The following is a 14560-nucleotide window of genomic DNA, read 5'->3' on the forward strand; positions in this document are numbered from 1 at the left end:
GTTTTTCCAACCACATCCATCTTCTTAACTTCCCCATTTCTATACGAAGCATCTCCACACATCCAGTAACGCAGGTTTAAAACCTTAGTGTTATCTTCAACTCTTCATTCTTACTTTTCCCAGGTATCTCATCTGTTGCCAAGAGCTCAGCACAGTGGCCGGCATATAGCAGACCAGACTTAATAAATGTTTATTTTTGACTGATTATTGCCAAATCTTGTTGTTTCTACCTCATCTCTTGCATCTGTCCCTTATCTCCACTCATGCCCCCATAACCTTTGTTCAGGTCCTCATTACCTCTAAACTGGCTCCCAATTGGCTTCCTCTTCCATCGTTTTCCACTCCAATCAATTCTCTACACAGCTGCCACCAGGATATTCATAAAGTACAGGTCTGCGAACATTACAGCCCTACTCAATAAACTCCAGTGGTTGCTATTAATCCTAGAATCAATTCTGATTCGATCTTTCTCTTATCCTTTTTTAAAATTTCTCTTTTTGTGTAAGTTCTATAATATACATAATTATTTTATAGTAGTGCCTTATATAAATTATAAATAAGCCAGCAGGATGGAATAGAGCTGGGAAATACTGGAGATGCATGATCAACATGCTTTACTGATAGGGGTACACAATTTAAGAAAAACCTGGTGACCACTGATTCCTCAGGAGACTCTCTAAGACTTGAGTTGCAGAGCAGGTATAGACATGTACTGGCACAAATGATCTCCCTTGAAGTTTCCTCCATCACTGAAATCATAGAGAAGACGTAAAAGAAGAATCTTACAGTGTTTTCTAGCTCTATTCCATCCCTGAAACCCCCATGAACTTCCTATGTTGCCTTCATTTCTATCCATCCATGGATCTTTTTGGAGCAATAATATACTATATACAAATATAGTATATAGAGAGAAAAATATACATATTAGCATATTTCATAGTATATATACAATATAATATATTAATTATAATAATTATATGATAAACTGTGGTATAGGAATTGAAAAGTGGGTGTTGGGTCTAAAGATTAGCATAATTGTAAACTGATCCTGTCTTTTGCTTATTTTTGTGGAAGGAAAAACATCACCACCACCAACAAAAACAACAAACTTCACAGTTTATTTTCTTTTTTATTATCTATTGACTGGATACAAGACTGTCAAAAATGAAAGGTTTCTGAATTCACCAAGAGCTCTTACTTGGTTATTTCATTTAAGGCTCCATCCAATATAAGTGATGGAAATTCAGATAAGGAGCGAGGCAGAGGAGTCCAGCATACTAAGCTCATCTGACTTTAATCATGAATAGATATGATTTAGAGGATACCTGGGAAACGGAATGCCAAATGAAAAAAGACCTGAAGTAGGAGGCAGAAGACCTGGGTTTGAGTCTTGGAATCTATAGCTTTGTGACTTTCAGTGAGTTGCAACCTCTTGGAACCTCACCTCTAATATGGGTGCATTAATACTCATCTACCTTGATTTGCATGGTAACACGGATATAACCCAGATCAAATTGTTTACTATCTCTGAAACAGGGGAGCGACATGAGGGAGGGAGACAATTTGGATCTTAAAAATTTTGAAAACTCATTGAAAATTGTTATTATATGTAATTGGGAAAAGAAAATATCTTTGAATAAAAAAAGAAACTAAAAATGCTTATACACCTAAAATGCAAGGTTATTAATCAAACTGAGTGAGAAAATATATAAGAAATGTCTGTATCATAAAATGTTCTTTATTGAGATTATTATGAGGGTCACTGTCCAAAAATAACTTCATTTGCTACTGAATATCCAATTTAATTTCAATTTATTTCTTTGTCTTAAAATGTTTTCTCCTAATAAAACACAACATATTGAGAACCTGCTGACATAAAAATGATTGATTGCTATTTAAAACAAAAAAAAATCAATAGAAACAAGCAAGACAATTATATATATATATATATATATATATATATATATATATATATATGAAATGAAGAGGGAAAGAAAGGAGGGCAACACCTAGGAACTTTAATGTAACAAACAAACAAATAAATTTTTGATTGTTTTGTGTTTATTGAATTTCATGTGAATTTAAGTAAATCTTCAAGTCAGATACCTGCCATGGTAAAGACAGTTTATAAGGAGATGAAAACATTAGGGAGACAACTGACTGGCACAAATGGAGTTAGAGTCCTTTCAGGATGGATTCAAAGTGATTTTCTGAATTGGTCAAAAGTGACTTTGAAGGAGACGCAGAGAAAAGGGTGACTAACTGGGATGGTTAATGCCTTTGTTGGTTAAAATGCAATAATACATTGTCATGGTAAAGAGGTCTATCATTGGCTTCTAACTCACTTCCAAAGAAGGAGCCTTGAGAAGCGATTAATTAATTAACCTCTTACTTTACCTAGAGAGAGAACTGGGAGTGACATAAGCAGGTTGGAACTTGGAAAGGTTTCCAACCTGAGAAACAAGTAGCATGATCTGATCCAAAATCTTAGTGGGGGAAACAAAATTTATTTTTATATAATTGGTTTCCCTTATAATATGATAGATTTTATTTTATGCATTTAAAAGCATTATTCTGAGAAGGGGTCCATAGGCTTCAAAACAGATTGCCAAAGCAGTCAATGACCCACAAAAGGGTTAAGAACTAATGCTCAAAAGCTTCATCTAACTCTAAAATTCTATGATTCTGTAAGTCAGTACTCACCTAATTCATTATAATGGACAAACTGGGTTAAAAAATATATATTCACCCCCAGGAACAAAAGACACACTAAGGTAGTGTTAGTAGAACTGTGCACTAATCCAGCTCTACTGAAAAGCATTTTGAAATTGAGCTCAAAAATCATTACACTCCACAACATTTTCACTTAGTGATACCAGGATATACCTCAATCCCAAAGATCCTAAAGAACTCAAAGAAACAAGGAAAATTATCCATACATATTAAAATATTTATAGCAATTCTCTTAGGAGAAGCAAAAACCTTACAATTCCAGGTTGCCATTTGTTGGGGCATGGTCATACAAATGACAGTATATTAGTTTAGTGGAATATTGCATAAGAAATAATGAAATGCACAGTTTCAGAGAAAACCTGTGTGAACTGACACTATATAGAGTGAAATGAATAGAACTAGAAGAACAATTTGTACAATAATAATATGAAGAAAAACAACTTTGAAAGACTTGAGAACTCTGGCCAATACAATGGAAAGACAAGATTCCAGAGGACTAAAGAGAAAGTATACTAACCATCAACTCACACCTTGAAGGATGCATTTTGGGACATGGCCAAAGTGGGAATTTGCTTAGCTTGATTATACATATTTATTACAATAGTTTTCTTTTTCTCTTTGTGTATTCAATGGTGGAGGGGAGAAAATAAATATTTGTTAATTAAAAAATTTAATTTCAAAATATAAAGAAGTCTGTTAGCCCCACTGAAACTTTTATCAGTCTTAAAAATGATTATTTTAGTACAATTAAGATGAGAAGTTCACAATTACTAATACCATGGCAACGTCATAGTGAGTAAGAATAGTGGAAAAAGTAGAGTACATCTACCATCAGTGTTATGAAATGTTACTGAAATTTTCAGTGGTTCTAATTTTCTTGGAACTAATCTAATTTGTGTTGGAACTTATTCCTCCTTGCCCATGATAATTTACATAGCTGTAATTTGTTGCCAGCTCTGGACTTCCATAAAAATCCATTTTATTTTATTTTGAAGAAAAATCAATTCTTCACTTAGGAGGGTGAAGCAAATTAGTAAAACAGCACACCATCACACAGCCAGTGAGGAGTGAAGGATTTCAGCAATGCTCTAATTGCAAACAGCCCAGATGAGCTAACTCTCATTTAACCCTGTCAAAATGGGTTATGAGGGAACAATCAGCATCTGACTTCTTTCATCAAGGAGAAGATGGAAACCGAGATTCTCAGTTACCCAGGGCTCTGCTATTATAGCAACCATCAGAAAACACATGTGATCAACTAGCAAAACAGAGATTTCAGATTAATATGAGGAGATGTAGCATATAACAAAGTATTGGGCCTATGGTAGAAGTTTGTTAAATAAATGTACTTGGTGGGGACAGCTAGGGGGCTCAGTGGAATGAGAGCCAAGCCTGGAGATGGGAAGTCCTGGGTTCAAATCTGACCTCAGACACTTCCTAGCTATGTGACCCTGGATAAGTCACTTAACTCCCATCGCCTAGCCCTTACAGCTCTTTCTTCTGCCTTGGATTCAATACCTAGTCTTCATTCTAAGATGAAAAGTAAGGGTTTAAAGAAGAAAAAACAACACTTTATTGACCAGTCTTTTTAAAGACTGGGCCAATCCTGATTGGCTGAGTAATCACCTCTCCAAATGGTCTACTAAAGCTCTTGCCTATTGCTATATACCCACTCATAACCTCTCTCTCTCTCTCTCTCTCTCTCTCTCTCTCTCTCTCTCTCTCTCTCTCTCTCTCTCTCTCTCTCTCTCTCTCTCTCTCTCTCTTTCTCTTTCTCTCTCTCTCTCTCTCAAAAGATAGACCGGAGTGCAAACAGTGTGGGCTTATGTCCATTGTACACCAGAACTTCTTGAGAATAGTGTATTTCTTGATGTAATACATTCCTTGGAGAAAGATGACAAATCAGCATGGTGTCTGAATAGGATTCTACCTGAAAAGTAAGCTCAGAATGATGTTCAAACAATTCAGATTTGATGAGAAAGGGGTTTTCTTGTTTTCTTCAACCCCCAAAGTATATTAATCTTCTAGGGAGAGTCTAAACCACTGCAAGTCTTAGAGAGTCTACACAGGACTCTGAATGAGAGAGACTATAATAACAAAGTGCTGCCCCAATGGCAACCCCAATTTCAGTTCCTTTTCAGAGAGCTGATAGGTAGATCCCACTTACCAACAATGCCCTGACCATATCCTCCATAACCTAGAGGAATTTCGACCCAGGGACCTGGTCTTTGGGTTGGTGACTGCCTCTCCCAGACCACAGTTTCAGAAAAGTTCTAGTCTTCCTTTTCTTCATTCCCTCCTCAAAGGTCACCTCCTTTACAAACTCCTCTCCAGCTGCCTAACCCCCCAGCTGCCCAAATTGGGTATTCACGAACCATGATCTAATGAACTCTTTCATGGCTCCTGGATAGTGTGTCAATCAACTCCCCTATGGCCCCCACTCATCATTCTGTAACTTTGAGAACAAAATTGCCCTTTCCTAGCCACTCACTTCTGTTGTTTCCCCCATTAGAGGGCACGGACTGTTTTTTTGTTTTTGTTTTTTACTTTTATTGTGTTCCTAGCATTTATCACCATCAGGCAAATGGCAAGAACTTAATAAATGATTCTTTGCTAACTGACTGTGGTGAAATAGAGGTTCTCCCATATGTGATATTCTTATTGCCTATTAAGTAGTCATAGTGAAGTTTATTTTTGCAACCATTCAGGGAAAGGAGTGAACCCTTTGGCATTTGTAGTTGGGTTTTTTTTTTCAGTTCAGGAAGCAGGAAACTAATGGAGATGGAGGTCTGGGGGGACAGAGGAAGGGAACCACTCAAGATAAAGGGGTCTTTTTTAGTATAGTGCTAGAAGCTAAAACCTCTACTCATTGTTGGAGAGTTTGTTCTCTAACTGGGGGAATAAGCATAAATCAATTTATAAGAGAAGAATCATTACAAATCTGGGTCCTGTAGCATAAATTTGTCTCAAGGACATGAGCCAAAGTTATGTTTTCATGATCTCTAGGAAGTAGAGCCAAAAAGAGAATTTGATCTCTGAATCAGATCATCAGGCCCAAGAATGAATTCAGCCCAATTGAACACAGGGACTTTGGTGAGGAGGAGGAAAACAGGTGAGAACCAAAATGTGCAATTCAACTCTTCCATGGGGGCAATAACAGGAAGGTAACTACCCTCCTTCATTCATCACGGAGAGGAAGAAATAGTGTCTAATGCTCCTAAGTGGAGAGAAGGAGGATCAACTTTCCCACAAATATGGAAACCTTCAAAGGTTTGTCATCTCAGAGTTATAATGGCTGATGCTCAGAGAAGCAGGCGAACTAGATTAGCTATATCTATTTTCTCTTAAATACTGAGAATATCACATTAGTGGTCCTAAAGGGTCTTGTGTGGAGAATCTATTAAGAAACGTACCCATCAGACCTTTATTTTTTTTTAAACCCTCACCTTCCATTTTAGAATCAATACTGTATAGTGGTTCCAAGGCTGAAGGGCAGTAAGGGCTAGACAATGAGGACTAAGTGCCCTGCTCAGGGTCACAGAGCTAGAATATTAGTCAATTCTGATAAACTCCATTTTATTCTTATTAGTCAATTCTGATAAACTGCTTTTTTTGCTGTGGGTTTTATAAATCAAAGGAGTATGTCAGACTAGAAAAAAATTGGACTTTGTACAAAAATATGAATTCCAGTCTTGCCTATGTTACCTTAGTAACATTATGACCTTGAAAAAGTCACTTTAACTTGAGTTGTGAAATGGCATCTTTGTGTCCTCACATCTCCCGGCATGGTACTTTGCAGAGAAGGGGCACTAATGGGGTTTCTTGAACAAATGAATGAACAAATGTAGAATAATCTTAAGAACAAATAATAATACATGAAAGCAACAATTTTAAGACCTAAGTAGCAAGGTAGAAGCAAAGAAAATGGGCATTAAAAAAACCTGAATGCCCCTCCTGCTGACACTCACCAAAAACCATGTTTGAGGAGATACAAACTTCAGGCTGGGTTAAGATCAATTAGAGTCAAAGAAATCTGGAAGCAGAGGGCTCAGGTTCAAACTCTGAGTCTCCCACTTAATCGCCCCATGCCTCAGTTTCCTCTATGCATCTTCTGCGGTCCTGCCATGCTCCTAAAGGCTCAGGTAATTTCCAAGTCAGATTCTATGATTTTATGAATATTACCGTTACTTATCTCACATGGTCTAATAATATCCACACCGCCTGTCTACTTACAAAGATCAAATTACACGCGGCATGCAAAGTGATTTCTAGCTGGGTAGCACTCTATAGATGTGAGCCATTATTCTGATAAAGAAGTTTGCTCACCGGTGGCGGCCGGATTGCAGGCAGCCAGACGGATAGCCTTAGTTTTTTTCCACTGATGATTCAGCCCAACACAACAGGCCCTGGAAGATTCTAGTGGCTATTTCCTAAATCATTAGAATTCACAGCCGGCTCCCTGATTTACCCATTGATCAAATCGGGCGCCCATTCGGATACACAGGGGGAGAAGTTAATGGTGGGCTTGTCAGCACAAAGTTGAAAAGGCAGGGCAGGGGGTGATTGACCATGAATATTTACAAAGGCTGCTTTTCCAAGACAGCACGGGAGACTTACTGAAAATATAGCACAAGGGAGGGAACGCAGCCTTGAAGGCACTATAAAAGTCAGTCAACCTCGGAGGTGGTCTTTAAAAGTCAAACCAAAAAGAGCTCCAGAATCCACCTGCGGACCCTCACGGTGGCCAAAGGGGGAGGGGCGGGGTCCTCGGATTGCTGACCAGTGCACCCGCATTCCATAGAGAGTAAACAAACGTGAGCGAGCCTGCGTGCCTTCCCTGCCAGACTGTGTGGAGAGAACGGGAGCAGCAGAAGTTCAGTGTTGCAGCTGGGTAATTAATGTCACTGCTGGCACGGCTTCTCCCTGCTGACTCGCCTGCCTGACCTCCCAGCGCAGCACAGTATCAGTCCTTGATGCTATCACAGTCCTGCTGAGCCAAACTTACAACTAAATGGTTAAACGTTAACTGAAGCCAGGGGTGGGGGATGGAGAGCCAGGTAAGGACTCAAAGTAAAGCCTGATTTAGAAGCTGATTCTGCTTCATTTCACCGACCCAGCTGAGTCCTTTAGTCCTTGTGCAGCTGGTAAATGAGAAAACAGATGTCTTTGGGAAATGGTATCTACAAGGCTTGCAGTTTTGTTTTGTTTCCTTTTTTAAAACCCTTACCTTCTCTGTTAGATCTGATACTAAGTATTAGCTTCCAAGGCAGTTAAGTGTCCAGGGTCACACAGCTGGGAAGTGTCAGGACAAATTTGAACCCGTCCCAGGGCTGGCTCTCTATCCACTGACTAGCTGCCCCCTGCATTTTTTAAGTGCATCAAATTAATTAAAGCCAGAGGATATGATTACCCAAATCCTCAAATAGTCTACTTCCAACAACCAGAACCTGTGACCTTTCGTCTTCTGGCAGTGCTGAGTGTTTTAAGAATGCATGCATGCAAGAACAGTTAGGTGACTCAGTGGTTTGAGAGTCAGGACTAGAGGCAGGAGATCTTGGGCTCAAATTTAACCTTAGATTTTTCCTAGCTGTGTGTCCCCAGGCAAGTCACTTAACCCCAGTTGCCTAGGCCTTATCATTCTTCTGCCTTGGAACCAATACACAATATTAATTCTAAGCTTAAAAGAATGGGTTTAAAAAAAAAAAGAATGCATGCATGCCTGGAAATGAGTGTCAATTAAAAAAAATTTTAATCATTTCTTCAGGATCAATTCAAACCCATTATTCATTATTTTTCTGTAATCTTACCAGTGTGTCTTTGGCTTCTAAATGACATATTCATTGAGAGGAGTCAATATGGCAGATAAGATATACTATTCATGTTTGCAATTCTCTTGAAGATTTCTCCAGCTAGAAACATTGTTTCAGCATAGGAATATACATTTCCTTAACATTCTCCCACTAGGATTGTCTTTTCCATCCCCTTCAAGTTCTAAATCTATGATCCCATCAGCTTACAAAAATGAGACCAATGTCTTTAGGGCATTACTTGAATAAAATTTCAAGAAACTGAGTATTTTAGTAAATAATGTGTTTTGGGGAGACAACAATAGCAGAGAGGCTAGAGAACTGAACTTAGAATCAGCAAGACCTAGTCATGAATTCAGTTTTTGATATATAATATGAGAGCCTGGGCAAGATACTTTATCTTTCATTGTGCCATGTACCTCTTCAAAGACTAAAATTTGCAACTATTATTTCATTGGTAGAGAGGATTCTTCTACTTAGAAGTTTCCTATAGTAATGAAATTGAAGGACTAGATCAAAACAAAACAAAAGTCCCTCAACAAACCAAAATTCAAACAACTTTTTTTTTAGAATAAAACTAATAGACTAAGGAAACTGACAATAGTAAGCTGGTGTCTGTAGTTTTCCAATACATGGGAGACTTATGTAACTAAATTAAGACAGTATGGCAAAGTGGACAAAAAGCACTAGAAATCTGGGTACGAGCACTGTCTTGATCACTTACCAACTATTTGGAATTTCACAGTTTGCCCATCTCTAAAATTTCTTGTTTTTCCTTCATCCACTTTTAGTCAACAGCCAAAATGATTATACCTTGTGGTTCACCATCTCTTAGAACTTCACTGCTATTAAGATCTAAAATTTGGAAATTATATTTTCTCCCCAATGCCTTCACCTTTCCCAGGTATATTAAGCCTACTCTTCTCACCTGTCATGATTCATTTCTCTTTCCTTTTCACCCACAGTCTGCCTATATTCTCCCTCACTTTGGTTTCCTTCATATCCTCCATTGACTCAGTCCATGATTTTGCCACTTTCATGTCTCACAAACTAAAATTATTTGTGCCATTCCTTAACAGTAGATCTTCAACCTTAGTTCGTCTCCATGATTTGGTATTTCTGTCCCTTCTCCAAGGATTCTAAGTGATGATGAGGAAAGTCATATTTAGCTATTTCCTCCCACAACAAAATCATGGTACTTAAATTGAGCTGGGTCCTCTTTCATATTTAATAATTCTTCTAGTGTAGCCTTTCCAACTCAATTTTATTTTTTCTAACTGTCTCTCCATCTCTGAAATGACCTATTCAGTCAGCCTACTGACTTCCTTTAGGTCTCAACTAAAATCTCATCCCATAAAGAAGACTTCTCCAATCCCTCTTAATTCTTATACCTTCCCTCTGTTAATTATTTCCTATTTATTTTGTATATAGCTTACCATATATATATAAAAAAAATATATAAATGTATATATGTATACACACACACACACAAATTGTGTTTGTATCTGTCTCCCTCATTAAATTATAAGCTTCTTGAGGGCAAAAATTTTTTTCCAATTTTTCCAAAACTTCCTTTTCCCTCCTCCTTCGTTCTTCCCTCCCAATTATTACCCTTCCCCACCACACACACATCTCCACTTACTAGCAGATACCTCAGTATTCTACTTCACAGAGGTGATTAAAATAAAACCTTCACCATCCCTCACCCATTTCTTAATGCTTTTTAGCATCATCACCCTTTTGCTCCTCTTTCTCTCCTGTCATTGTCATAAAAGATACATGTATAGTATCCACTTAACTAACCCTTCCGCCTATATCCTTAGTCCCAAGCATACTTACCTTTTGCAGATCCTTATTCCCCAAATAATCACTTCTTCTTTATACATAAAGCAATGACTTCTTCCCATTTGTCTACAAACATGCTTTGGTATCTCTGATCCTTAAATAGCTGGAGGTTTTTGCCCTGATTACGATCTTATATTTTTTTGTCCCCTTTATTGTTAAAAATTTCTTGGAGGATTTTATCTACATAATCTCATTAGTTTAAAGGAAAAGAATTCAGTTGGCACAGTAGATAGAGCACCAGGCCTGAAGTCAGGAAAACTCTTCTTCCTGAATTAAAATCTGGCCTCAGATATTTATTAGCTGTTTGACCCTGGGCAAGTCACTTAACTCTGTTTGCTTTAGTTTCCTCATTTGTAAAATGAACTGGAGAAGGAAATAACAAACCACTCTAGGATATCTGCCAAGAAAACCCTAACTGAGCTCATAAAGAACTGGAAATGAGTGAAAAATGAACAAGATTAAGTAAAGATCAATAGAAATACTAACAAATCAGGCTTTTTAAGTAATTTTGTTCCAGGAGAGAAATCACCTACTCAACATTTATTTTTCTTAGTCCTTTGTATTTATGACTTCCCCAACCACTGTGTTGAATTAACTGTCTCAGAGGGTACCAATGATTTCTAAAATGACTGCAAGGACCTTTTTTTAACATTCATGCTCCTTCTCCTCTTTGTAACATTTGGCTCTGTTGACCATCCCTGTCATCTTGACTCTATATCTTCCCTTGGCTTCAGAAATACCTTTTTCTGCTATCCTACTAGCTCTTCCTTCACCATCTCATTCTGTTTTCTCTTTCTCTTCCAAACCGTCAAAGCTGATGTTCTCTCTATGCCTTCTTAGCAGGCTCATTCATTTTCATTACTTTAACTACACCTCCATTTAACGGCTTCTAAATCTAAACCTTTAGCATCAGCTGTCTCTTCCAAACTCTGATAACTGAAATCATGGGCATTTTTCAATTCCTGGCTCAAGCACCACCTCTTCCAGAAGTCTTCTCTTAATGACTCCACACCACATGACTTGGGAAAATCTTTCCTACCTTAGACATCACACAGTGTTTTCGTTTTAATTCATTATTCAGTCACCTTGTCCAACTTTGTAGTGTCTATGTTCAGATTGTATCCTTTTACTATACTATAAACTCCATGAGAAAAAGGAACCGTATCATATTTAACCTTTGGATTGCCCTCAAGCACAATGTTCAGAATACATTAGGAATGGCTCATATTTATTTTGATGTTTTTTTGTTTAGAAAACACATTCTTCATAGCTAACATGTGAGGTATTATATTATGATCTCTATTTCACAGACAGGGAAAAGGTAAAGTGATATGTCAAAGGTCTCCAATTCCATTTTTTTGCTCTAAAGCACCACGTTCACTTTTAAAGATATTTATTTTTTATTCAGATATTTATTTTTATTCAAAGATACTTTATTTTTTCAATCACATGTAATAACAATTTTCAACACATTTTTCCTAAATCATAAGTGTTAAGTGTTAAGAAGATATTTAGTAAATAGAAATAAAATAAATACTGCCAAGTCTTCTCAGCGTTTGGTGATTTGAATTAAAGATTGAGGTCCAGAGAGATCTAGATCTCTTTGAGGCTTCAGAGACCATTTGGTTCAGCCCTCTCATTTTTAGAGTTGCAGAGACCCAGACCCAGGTGATTAAAGACTTACCCAAGGTCATACAGGTAGTAAACCATCTAGATGCTACATATATGAATTAGCATCAGTACAAGATTAAAATGACTTGAGAGAGCAAAATGTTTAACTACAAATATATAGATATTTATAATTCAATTATATATAACTATAAATCAGAGAAATAGGTAATAAAATCACTTAAGTACCCATATGGCCTCTGACTTGTGAGAATAATTGATCTATTGCAGTTGTTCGGCCATTTTTCAGGGAAGTTCTCTACCTAGCAGGAACATGATAAATGCTTTTTGATAACCAAATCTGAATATATGCCAGTATGTATCTCTGAATGTAATCTCATTTTGAATAGAGATTGTGTCATTGTTTGAACTGGTGACTCGAGCATATAGTAAGCAATTAATAAATACTGACTAGTTGAATGTAACATACAGAGCATTTCAACTGTGTTAGTGAGGTCTGAAAGTCTTTTAATAGATTAAAACTACCCTAAGACGTTTGGCACCCTCTGTGTGGGTATCTAGAGAGCCACAGGAACATACACATGCTCACTCACTTTCATGCAGTACTGCTATGTAGCCAGTAGGGGCCGGCACAAGCACCTGGCAAGCTTCTTAAGGGCTTTGTATGTTTCAACCTTAAGACTGAAATCAAACAGGAACCACAAAAATAGCAGATTATATTCAATTTTTTAAAAAACAATTTTCGATTTCTCTCCATTCTTTTCCAATTTAGAAATGACAAAAATCTTAGAGAAAAAGTCCTCATATATTTATGCATATGTAAAACCATATACATGATACCATAAAGATTATGCTTACATTTATTTAGAGTTTTAGTTGTGTTTTTTTAATCCCTTACTTTATGTTTTAGAATCAGTACTAAGTATTAGTCCCAAGGTAGAAGAGAAGAAAGGGCTAGACAGTTTGGGGTTAAGTGACTTGCCTAAGATCACACAGCTAGGAAGTAGCTACGGTCAAATTTGAACCCAGGACTTTCTGTCTCCAGACCTGATGCTCCATCTACTGCGCCAACTAGCTGCCCCAGTGTTTTAGTTTTTAGAAAAAGCTCTGGAGACATGATCTTGTTTGGGCCTCACACCAACCTCAGAAGGCAGAACATGCAAGAATTATTATTTCTTTACTTACCACTAATATCCAGTGAAAGATTAAGAAGATTGCCCAAAGACACAAAGCTTGTAAGTGGTAGAATCATAATTTGAAATCAGATTTCCTGACTCTAATCATGATCATCATGGTACATCAGAGGAAGTATAAGCAAGTTATTTTAGCACCTAGAACACCAAGACATTGTGATGATCATATGAAATAACCTATGGAAAAGTATTTGAAATGTAGTATTTGTCAACTATTATTATTTTACTCCAGAATGATTTTACTACTACAATTACCTCTTTCAAGTTAGTAGAAGAATTATTTTATTTTAAACTCTTACTTTCTGTCTTAGTATTAATTCTATGAAAAGAGTAGCAAGGGCTAGGCAGTCAGGGTTAAGTGACTGGCCATGTGATTTGAAACCAGATCGTCCCTATTCCAGGTCTGGCACTCTATTCCCTGTATTACCTAACTGCACAGAAGCACAATTTTTAACAAAGTCTAGTAATATTATAATTCAAGACTATATGATCTAATGTCTGAGCAGAGAAGACCAACTGGTAAATACAATAATCTAATGTATACTCATATTACCAACTCTCTGACCTAGTCTGTCCTCTTCATTACCATGATTAGAAGAGTCTTCAGAATGGCAATCTGTCTGCATGAAAGATATGGTGAATATTGATGCTATTGTACAAGTGGGGTCAGGGGAAAGATAAGCCCATGTGGGGGCTTATGGTGGGTTTGAAATATTCATGGGAGATCAAGGTAGTGCTACCTTGTAGAAAGTTGTTGAAAAAACTGTAGAAAGTTGTTGGTCTAATTTTCAGGGTTCATGGTTGTATATTTAAATTTGGGGGTCTTCTTCATGAATGGAGATGGTAGTTGATGTTATGAACATAAATGAAATAGTCAGAAAAATAAATGTAGCTAGAGGAAAGATGCACTGAAGGATGCACAAAGCAGAGCCTTGGAACATAGCCATAGTAAGAGGTTGAGAATAAGACCAGGAGCCAATGTGAGAGACAGAGAAATAGTGGTTAGACAGGAAAGAATGGAGTGTTCAGAAGGAAGGAATGCCTATTAAATCCCAGTATTGCAGATATGTCAAGAATGAGGAATGAAGAAAGATTGTGGTGGTCTGTGGTCATTGATCAACTTGAAGAGAATAGCTTCAGTTGAGTAGTAGAAATGAAAACTTGATTACAAAAGAAGCTGAGAAGATATGTCCCGAGTAAATGGAGGCTTCTGGTATAGAATATCATTAGAAAGAGAAAAAAAAACTCTTGTTAATGAATTTGTTAATGAGTCAAGCTAATCTATCCATTTTGATCCTTTTTACCTTTCACAAATACTCAAATATTTATGAGGTAAAAAAAGCAGGAGTATAC

General features: G+C 37.2%; 1 protein-coding gene and 1 long non-coding RNA gene across 4 annotated transcripts in view; one reads left to right on the forward strand and one right to left on the reverse strand.

The window, feature by feature from the left end:
• The window catches only part of GRHL2 (grainyhead like transcription factor 2), a 220899-nt gene that overhangs the window by 55388 nt on the left and 150951 nt on the right, over nucleotides 1-14560 (reverse strand). The window lies entirely within an intron of this gene.
• The window catches only part of LOC103096529 (uncharacterized), a 55007-nt gene continuing 47931 nt past the window's right edge, over nucleotides 7485-14560 (forward strand). Inside the window, exon 1 of the long non-coding RNA XR_008917538.1 lies at nucleotides 7485-7790. This is a non-coding gene — a long non-coding RNA (uncharacterized LOC103096529). The remainder of the gene's footprint in view (nucleotides 7791-14560) is intronic.

The sequence above is a fragment of the Monodelphis domestica genome, chromosome 3 (assembly GCF_027887165.1).
Source record: "Monodelphis domestica isolate mMonDom1 chromosome 3, mMonDom1.pri, whole genome shotgun sequence".
Lineage (NCBI taxonomy): Eukaryota > Metazoa > Chordata > Mammalia > Didelphimorphia > Didelphidae > Monodelphis > Monodelphis domestica.